Source organism: Varanus komodoensis, unplaced genomic scaffold, assembly GCF_004798865.1.
Source record: "Varanus komodoensis strain SLA01 unplaced genomic scaffold, ASM479886v1 scaffold50, whole genome shotgun sequence".
Lineage (NCBI taxonomy): Eukaryota > Metazoa > Chordata > Lepidosauria > Squamata > Varanidae > Varanus > Varanus komodoensis.
Genome location: NW_025336088.1, coordinates 5,242,064 through 5,251,816, shown reverse-complemented (window position 1 = coordinate 5,251,816; position 9,753 = coordinate 5,242,064).

Below are 9,753 nucleotides of genomic sequence, written 5' to 3'. Positions count from 1 at the left end.
ATTGCTAGAAACTCAAATACACTTATATTGCCCTCTTAGCAACCCTACTAGGTAGGCTAAGAGTCACGCACTGGCTCAAAGTCATTCAGCCAGGTTCATGCCCAAATGGGACTAGAACTTAGATCTCCCAAGTTCCCCAGCCCATCGCTCTAACTATTATACCACACTAACTCACTACTGGTTAAGACTTTGTATCAGGGTCTGGGATGTGGGTGTCCAGAGGCCAGACAGAGGTGCTGGAAGCAGGGCAACAGAACTTCAAGCGAGAAGAGTCCAAAGTCCAAATGTAAGGTTTAATGGAACCTAAGGAGATAAGCAGGGGTGTAGGTACACTGAGAAGGGTAACTGGGCATGATACACAGCAAGGGTCAGGCCAGATGCATGCACAGCAGCAAGCAGGAAGACCTGTGATGCTGAGGCAACATGGCAAGGCAGGGTGCATGGCAGGATGCAGGCAAGGTGTGGGTACCACAACAGTGGGAGGACCTGTGTTACTGAGGCTGTTTTGGGTTCTTGCTGAGGTGTGTGTGGGGGTGGGTGGGGGAGAGCTTGCTCTTCTATAGCGCTCCCCCCAGGGCTCCCAGCTGGCACTCAACAGGAGACTGAGAGCTCTAGCAGGGCCTGGGACTGATCTTGTGAATACTAAGGTGGGGTTTTGGTTCTGACCATCAGGTGAACCTCCAGAGCAGCCTGGACCCTGACACTTGGGCACTAAGGGCACATGGGGAAATCGGTTCACTTCAGAGTCAGTCTCCACAGACAGACAGGCACCATCTGAGAATTCTGCAATGGGTGGGTGAGGATGAGAGTCGAAGCAAATTCAAAAGACCCACTCTTGAGTATTGCCAAGATTCAATTGAGAGAATGAGATGAGGTTTAAGAGTGTATGGGGGGAATTGCCTCTACATGTATCATAATATATTTAGCTTCCAACACTGATGAGTAAGAGATGATATAATAGCCACATAGATGAAAGAGCAAATGTATTCTCTATCAACCCAGAGGAAAGGAGTAGGACTAAAGTATTCAAATTAGTAGAAAGGGAATTTTAACTAAACATGAGGAGGAGGAAGCTCCTGATAGTGAAACAAACCACATTCAAAGCTGGTGGATTTTCTGTAAGGATTGGGTCCACTTCTTCTATAATGCAGTGTTTAGAAGTGGTTGTCTGAATCAGAACTGGAAGAAGCGGCAGGACTGGAATGCTTTGGTGAAATCAGGGCAACAGACCCAGAGATAAGCCAAGCAGTCACCCCACCTCCAAAAAAAAATAAAAAAAGAGTTTTAAGTTCTGCGGGAAATGCTGTTGAGCTTACTGAATTGGGTTGTGACAGACTTAGCCTCATTAGTCCAATTGCATGGCATCATTTTAAAAGGGCAGGCTTATTTCCAGTGACTGCCCCCCCCCCCCGCCCCCATCAGCTCCTTTCATTTGGGAGGAAAGAGAGACATTCAGTTTGGAATCAGTTTTGCAGTAGCCATCATCCTATATTCACTAGTGTGTGTTTTTGTTTTTGTTTTGCAATGCTCTGCTTTTATATCACAAAGCCAAGTTAGCTGCCCAGCTTTAACGTAATAAAGATTTTAGTTAGAAAGTCTTTTGTCTTGGTCTGTTTCAAAGGAGTGAGGAAAGAAAATTGGCTGTTAGCACTCTCCTTGTTTTAGGGTTTAGAGATTTTCAGACAAAGGATGATGATGATGATGATGATGATGATGATGATGATGATGATGATTATAACATTTCTATGCCGCCCCTTGCCGAAAACTCGGGGCGGCTTACAACACGATAAAATACATGGAAATACAATAGTACATAATAAATTACCATTAAATATAAAAATTCAAAAAATACATTGATTTACAAATACAAAATTAAAATTATCAGTGTAAAATAAAAATATAGGATGAGAAAGAGAAGGAAGAAGAAGTTGCCCAGGCCAGATCATATGATGGCCACCTATTAGGGATACAGTAGCAGCAGGTTTTCTGTCTGTCTGTCTGTCTGTCTGCCTCTTTATGCTGCTCTTCAACCAAATAGGGTTCCCAGAACAGTTTTCAAAGATGAATCAAGCTAAAGTTTTCCCCTTGATGTTACATCCTGTCATGCCTGACTCTAGGGAGCGGTGCTCATCTCCGTTTCCTAGCCGAGGGAGCCAGTGTTTGTCCGCAGACAGTCTCCGTGGTCATGTGGCCGGCATGACTAAACACCAAAGTGCATGGAACGCAGTTACCTGCCCACCGAAGTGGTACCACCTTTTTATCTACTTGCATTTGCATGCTTTCGAACTGCAAGGTTGGCAGGAGCTGGGACGGAGCAACGGGAACTCACCCTGTTGTGCAGATTCGAACTGTTGACCTTTTGATCAACCAGCCCAGCAGCTCAGCAGTTTAACCCACTGCACCACCACATCCCCACAAAGATGAATACAAAGACATTGTTATTAATAAATTGCTACTCTGGCTGGGTTGGATTACATGACCTTTGAGTAGGGATACTGGAGAAATTCACAACAGAATCAAATGAGTTTGGATTTCTAAGGATATTACCTAGTGATTCATAAAGGCAGAATTGTTAAAACAGAATTAAAGACTCCTGACACTCCATGAAATACAGATTTAATGATTTAACAAACTCCCTTAAGGCCCTGTCTTCCAGCTCTATGATTTTACAACTGTGGCAATTATTATCAACGCAGTTTAAACAGTTCCCATAGCATAAGGATTGATCCTGCTGTCTGACTATGACCCTAATCCTTTTTCTGTCCTGTCCCAGTAGCAGAAGTTTCTCATTATATTTGGTCAATGCAGGCAGAAGTCTATGCATGGTTCCTTTCTGTGTATGAAAATCCCAGTTGTAACCAGGGTTGCCTTGGCATGGCATGGCTTATCTCGCCAGAGTACATTGGGAATCCTACTGGAATCAGAATCCCAAGGTTTCCCAAGCAACATTTGTTAAATTAAACCACCTTAATATTGCAAATATCCCATGGATGCTTGATTGACACCTTGGTGCCTCAGATCAACTGACTGTCTTCAGAGCCTCTTGATAGCACCAGCTACTTGCCTGCGTGGGCAGCTAATCAGTGGGTGGGCAAAAGTGCAAGGATATGAAAACTTCTACATCAAAAACACAGTGGTTAACCATTGTTTGTACTCAGCAATGCTTTGAAGGGCGTAAGGGTTGTAAATGAACTAAAGCTGCATTAGTAACTGTGATTGGGATGATTATGAGTGTCTTGCTGCAGGTGAAACAGTGCCTTCAGTATGAAAAACCACAGGCAGGTTTGTCTGGACTTCAAAGGAGAGAGCAAAGGGGAGGAAAAAACAGCACTTTCCCTCTTTAATACACACATTAATGGTAACTGGATAAAAGGTCTCATGGATGACACTGAGACAGGGAGAAGTTCAGTGCAACACCAGGAGAAAGTACTGGCCCACAGAGGAAAGCAGAAACTGTGCCTCAGCCTCTTCCTTCTTTTGACTGATTCTGCCTGAAGCACTTGTGACGTGAACAGAGGACCTCTGTTCCAAATACTGACCCCTTACACAGCCAAGGCTGCACCAACAGATATATTTGCTTTTTATATTTGCTTCAGAAGTAGCACATTGGATCAAAAATCCCACAGGACAAATACCTACCTCACAGGATGTTCACTTTGTTCCGGTGGGTTGTTTGTTTCCCGGGATCTTTGCATCTCAGCACCACCTTCCTCTTCCTTCCATGCTCTCCCTGACCTCAAATGCCCACGCTACCAATTACACAGTTTCTGTAATTCTGTTTATGAACGTTCACCAATGGTTTATGGGCATTCATCACTCAGACATAGCACAAGACGTCCACAAAACAAAATAAAATGGATGGTTACTGCCAATACAGTTAAACAGCAGTGATGGGAAATGAGTCCAAGCAGAATAAGGGCAAAGAAGTGCCAAAAGTGGGAGGCAATTTTAGGCCATTATGAAAACAGGGACAAGGTAGGTCTTTTGCCTTGCAATTTTCTCTTTTAATTTCATGTTATTCACCCAGAGAACCTTTATTATTGAGCAAATTAAAAATATAATAAATGATTAGATAATCGTTTCAGCTTAGGCCACATGAGCTGAAATGCTCTTTGGGAAATGAAGAACCATAGACCAAGTAAATCTGTGATTGCCTAGATACAGCCCAACCTGAGCAAGAAGCTTTATTAAAGTCCTTCTTACCAAGGAGAGGCAACGGCTACCCAGAGTGGGCGGATGCACTTCCATCACTGCCTAGAGCAATGCCCCAACACTTCGCTCTGGCCACTTGCTGCCAACTTTTATTCCCGAGAGTCCTGAGGAATGTGAATATGAGCAAAGCATAAGCAGATGACATATTGATATGGGAAGTGCAAATTGAGCAAGTTCTTTTCAAACTCCTGCAGGGCATGTGGGCCCCTGAGTGCTAGCTGGGCCGGGGAGTCAGGTGGTCAGCCAACCTGGAGCGGGCCTAGACTAAGTTACTTCCCTAGCAGCCCCCAGCCCTTACCTCCAGCCCTTTGCCACTGTTGCCACTGCCACTCAGTTTTCCTTCCTTCCTAAACCTGCAGCTTTCTCCTACTCTTAAGCTGGTGCACCATTTTAAAAGTAACATTAAAAAAAAACCCTACATTTTTTAGTAGAAGTGATTGGAACCAATCAAACATTGCTTTGGGAGGCCATCGGCTGAGTTTCCCAAAGGCAGTCTGATGGGTTCAGTTCGTTGCTACTCAAAAGGAACCTTTAAAAAATGTTACGTTTCAAATGGTGCATCACAGGCCCTCCCTACTGCAGACCATAGTACTTCTTTTTGCCACGGCCCTAGACAGACCAAGCTAGAAGGAGAGGGAGAAACTAAATTCAGAGGGTCATTTAGATTTATATCCCACCTTTTCTTTTTTTAAAGAACTCAAAGCAGCTTACATCATTCTCTTCCTCCTGCTTTCACTCTTATCCCCACAACAACAACTCTGTGAGATAAGCTGGACTGTGTCAAGAGTGAAAAAAAACCCACCCAAGGAGAGTTCGCTGGACATGCACAATCAAAAGCACCCTTGCGGTTTATTCAGACGCACAGGAAATGCATGTGCATGTAGGCAGTCCCTGAAGGGCCCACAAAGATGGCGTCTGGGCAAGAGGTTTTTATAACCTATCAGTTGCATACGCAGTTTGGAGGAGGGATGAGGGGTCAGGTGGGAGAGTATGCTAGAGGCATGTTAGAATAAAGCCGTAGGGGGTGAACACACTGCAGAGAAGGGTCTTCAGGAACAGGCAGACATTAGCATGTCTAAGGTGGCCCCAAAGGACAGGCCTTTCAGGACAGGGATTTTAGCATTTTAAAAGTGCACCAGGAAAGCAGGGCTTGCAACATGGATTCCTGAACAGATCAGGAACAACACAAAGAGAAGGACCTTCAGGACTGGTAATCCTTTAGCATATCTAAGAGTGTACCTCCAGAGGGCAGGCAAGCAATTTGGATCCCCGAAGATCAGGAATCTCATCTTCAGTCTAAAAGCTGTCCTTACAGTGTCAGGCTTTCAGCAGCCTTACTATGGCCAAGCCTTTGCTCATCCTGCCCTGACAGCTGAGAGCCTGCAAGTCACCCAGTTGGCTTTACTCAGACTGCACAGGGCGCAAGCTGTGCAGAGGTGAAACCTGCCGTTTCTACTCACCTGCCATGTGTAGCGCACTGATGAGAATGGGAGGTCAGTCCACAGCTCTGGAAAGCTACCATAAAGCATAAGGCCAACCTTTTGATGTCTTTGCCAGTGTCTTCAGCGTACACCATAGGTGGCTTACTGAGAACTGTCTTGTCTGACCATCCGATACAGCTGTGATCTTCACCATTTTCAGGCAGGAGTCACTTTGGCTCCAGGCTCAGCAGCCAAGGCAAGTTGGGGTCCTTTTGCTGCTTTCAGCTGGTCATGTTTCTCCTTGCTTCTTGGGTCCCTGCCCCAACGTGGCTAATTCTGAGGTTCTTCTCTTTCTCCTCCACCAAGTCAGCAACTTTCCATCTCTTCTCACCCTCCTGAAGCTTCCTGCAGTGGCCCAGATCAGAGCTGCCAACCTACACTAAAGCAAACTGGGCAAAACGAGAGAGTTCCCACTGGGAGAGAGCCGCTAGTGCAAAGGGGTGGGGTGGGGAGCAGCACTTGAACTGATCCGGGGCTCCTGGGGCTCCACAGGCCCTGCAGTGAACAGCATTCCAATAGAGGCCTGTGAGATGCAGGAGTGGAGGGACAGTTGCAGACGGAGGCATCGTAACAGTGCCTCTTGCTGGAAATGTCTGTTTTCCAGGAATTTTCATTAGACGTTTCACAACTGATTTAACAGCGATTTCTACACAGTGGGTGTGCTTCCTAGATCCTGCCGTCCAGCCAGTTCATGCACAGCCCTGCAGTCTTATTGCTACAACCTCGCATGGATGCAAGAGGCAACTGCCTTTACGTTTTGTAGTTGCAAGCTTCAGCCCGCAACAAACCATTAAAAAGCTCCCTCTGAAGGCCAATTTCCATGATGTGCCCCGCCCCAGCCATGCTGCTAAAATATCTCATTATAAAAGGGCAACTCAGCAAATAAATCTGCTTCAAAGCTCAGCTGCCTTCGCTTTGATGCTGTGGGACAGTCACCTGTGGCATAGTAAGGGAGCAGTTTTGTTAATCACTTCCTTGCACGAGTATCTCAAAATCTTTGGGGCCTTCCATACAGACCCAGGCTTGGGAACAGGATGGCACCTCCACCCTCTGAAGTGGATGAAGCTCGAAAACAATCAGTGTCTTAAGGGACAGAAACTTATCTGATAACCATTATCCTCTTCTCACATTTGTGTGAACAGCATTTTGAGCTGGGGAAGCTAGATAGGCCAGGATTGCAAAACAATCTGAGGGTGTTTTCCTGGTCCCCGCTGTGTCAGCTCTCCATGGGACAAGGCACACAGGGAGAAGAAAATAAAGGGATGAGGAAATTCCTGGCCAAGGAGGGGCTGGAAGCTGTAAACCTTCACTTCTCTGGGCATTGGTGGAGTTAAGCAATTTGGGTCTTCCTGGTCTTATGGGGAAGGGGAGACGCTTTACATTACCGCAAAATGTAAAATGTAAAAAAAAGTAAAATGTAAAAATGCAAAATGGCAGCCCTGCTGTGTCATGCGTTAGGGTTCGGGTTAACCCTAACCCTTTTTATATTATAGATGTTTTAATTCATTGTGTTTTAATTAGTTTTAATGTGTTTTACTTAGTTAACATGTTTTACATATTGTAAGCTGCCTAGGGTTAACCCTAACCCTTTTTATATTGCTCTTATAGATGTTTTAATTCATTGTGTTTTAATTAGTTTTAATGTGTTTTACTTAGTTAACATGTTTTACATATTGTAAGCTGCCTAGGAAGGCCTTGACAGTTACAGGTGGCCTATAAATACACATATAAATAAATAAATGGGGCCCTCTTGCTCACTCTGCTGAGGGTGACCCTTGACTTCTACCCCAAAGTCCTGCCTTGCGATGTCACCACACCCCTACCATCCTAAAAGCAATGCAGTGCAGAGGAACTCCTTCTGTTAAATTTTTCCTCAGCAAGGTGGGCAAATTTGCCCTTCTCCCCAGATAGCAGATCAGGGGAACTGCGCCTGGCACCCACAGTAGGAACGATTGGGCACCTGCTGAGGTGTCTGCACTGACCGGAGCTCACTGGGATTGCTCTTCCCCTTCTCGCTCTGGCCCAGACGAGCAAAGGGGTGAGGAAGGGAAGCAGCAATTGCCCCTGCTTCCTTGCTCCCCAGTTCCCTGCCTTTCCAGCAAGCCGGAGGCAGCCCTGATGAGGGAGCGGAGCTGGTGCCCATGGTGCTGAGATTCCTTGAGGGAGGACTCCCCCCGAGGATCCCTTGCTTACGGCAAGGGGCTGTCACTGGTTTAGTCCCCCTTTAAAAAAAACAACAGTGTTTTTTAAATACTTTCTGAAATGCCTATTTTAGCCAGACTTGCACCAATGCACAGACTGGGGATTCAAACAAATCTATGCTGTTCGGGCAAACCAGGTCAGAGGGATAAAGAAGCCGCACCTAAAAGGTTTGAATGACATCAGGCAAGCGTTAGAGGAGAAAATGGACCGTTCCACTTAGGGGTGCTTCTCGTTACTTCCAGCAGATCACAGGGTGCTTATGCATAGTCTTTTCTTCCAGCATTTGGGTTAAACATCTTCTCCTCTTGTGAAAGAGATTTCAGGTCACCCCATGGATGACCTCTGTCTTTGGAAGAGGTGGTCAGTGGTACTCTTCATGGAAAATCCTCATCCTCCTAAAAGCCTTACTTTGGTTGAGCTGAAATCACCCCCCCCCCCGGCCACACACGCCTAGCACTCTCTCCTTTCTTCTTGCTTTTTCCAGGTGCGTTTTCATTATTCTTGTGCACTCAGAGGCTGTTTGAACACTGCTGTTTTAAAATGATGGCTGTAATTACAATGTAAGCAAGGAACAGCATGAATAATGAAAAACAACATCCATGGTGGCATTTTGATTATGTTTGAAGAGGACAATGGGCAGAGAATTTATGACATGCAAGCCAGTAGTGTGGCCATGTGTCCTACTTTGTAGAGGACAATTCTCTATTTATTTATTTAAACCATTTTTATGCCGCCCCATTCGCAAAAAGCCTCGGGGTGGCTTACAACAATAATAAATAAACAAACATAAATAAACAGTTTATACAATTAGAGTTAAAAAACTGGAAACATCTCAGTATGTACATAAAAACCCCATAAATACAATTCATAAATTAACAATTAAAATAACTTTTAAATAAAAAGGTCTTGGTCTGGTGTCGAAAAACAAATAACGACAGCGCCAGGCGGACCTCTCTGGGGAGCTCATTCCACAGGTGGGGTGCCACCACAGAGAAGGCCCTCCTCCAGGTACTCACCCTCCTAATATCTTTCATGGAGGGTTCCAGAGAAGGGCCTCTGCTGCCGATCTCAAGGGGCGGGAGGGCATATATGGACGCAAGCGTTCCTTTAGATAACCAGGTCCCAAGCTGTTGAGGGCTTTATAGGTGATAAACAACACATTGAATTGGGTCCAGACTTCAATGGGGAGCCAGTGAAGCTGACGGAGAACTGGGGTTATATGAGAACAATGCCCAGTCCCCGTCAGCAACCTGGCAGCTCTGTTTTGCACCAATTGAAGTATCCGGACCGTCTTCAAGGGTAGCCCCACGTAGAGCGAGTTACAGAAGTCTAATTGGGAAGTTACCAGTGCATGTGTCACTGTCTCCAGGCAATCGTTCTCCAGGTAGGGACGCAGCTGGTGGATCAGCTGAAGCTGAAGGAAAGCGCTCCTCACCACCACCGTCACCTGAGCTTCTAATGACAGCTCAGGGTGGAGGAGCACTCCCAAGCTGCGAACCCTGTTCCTAAGAGGGAATGCAACCCCATTCAGGAAAAGGTCCAGGTCCCCCACCCCAGAGCCCGAACCACCTACCAACAGGACCTCCGTCTTGTCTGGATTGAGTTTCAGTTTATTGGCCTTCATCCAGCCCATTACCTTGGCCAGACACCGGTTCAGCACAGCCACTGCCTCACCTGGATTGGTTGAAAACGAGAGGTAGAGCTGGGTATCATCAGCGTACTGATGATTCCGCAGCCCACACCTCCTGATGACCTCTCCCAGCGGTTTCATGTAGATGTTAAATAGCAAGGGGGTCAAAATGGACCCCTGTGGAAATCCATGGCATAACTGCCATGGCGCAGAGCCATAGTCCCCCAG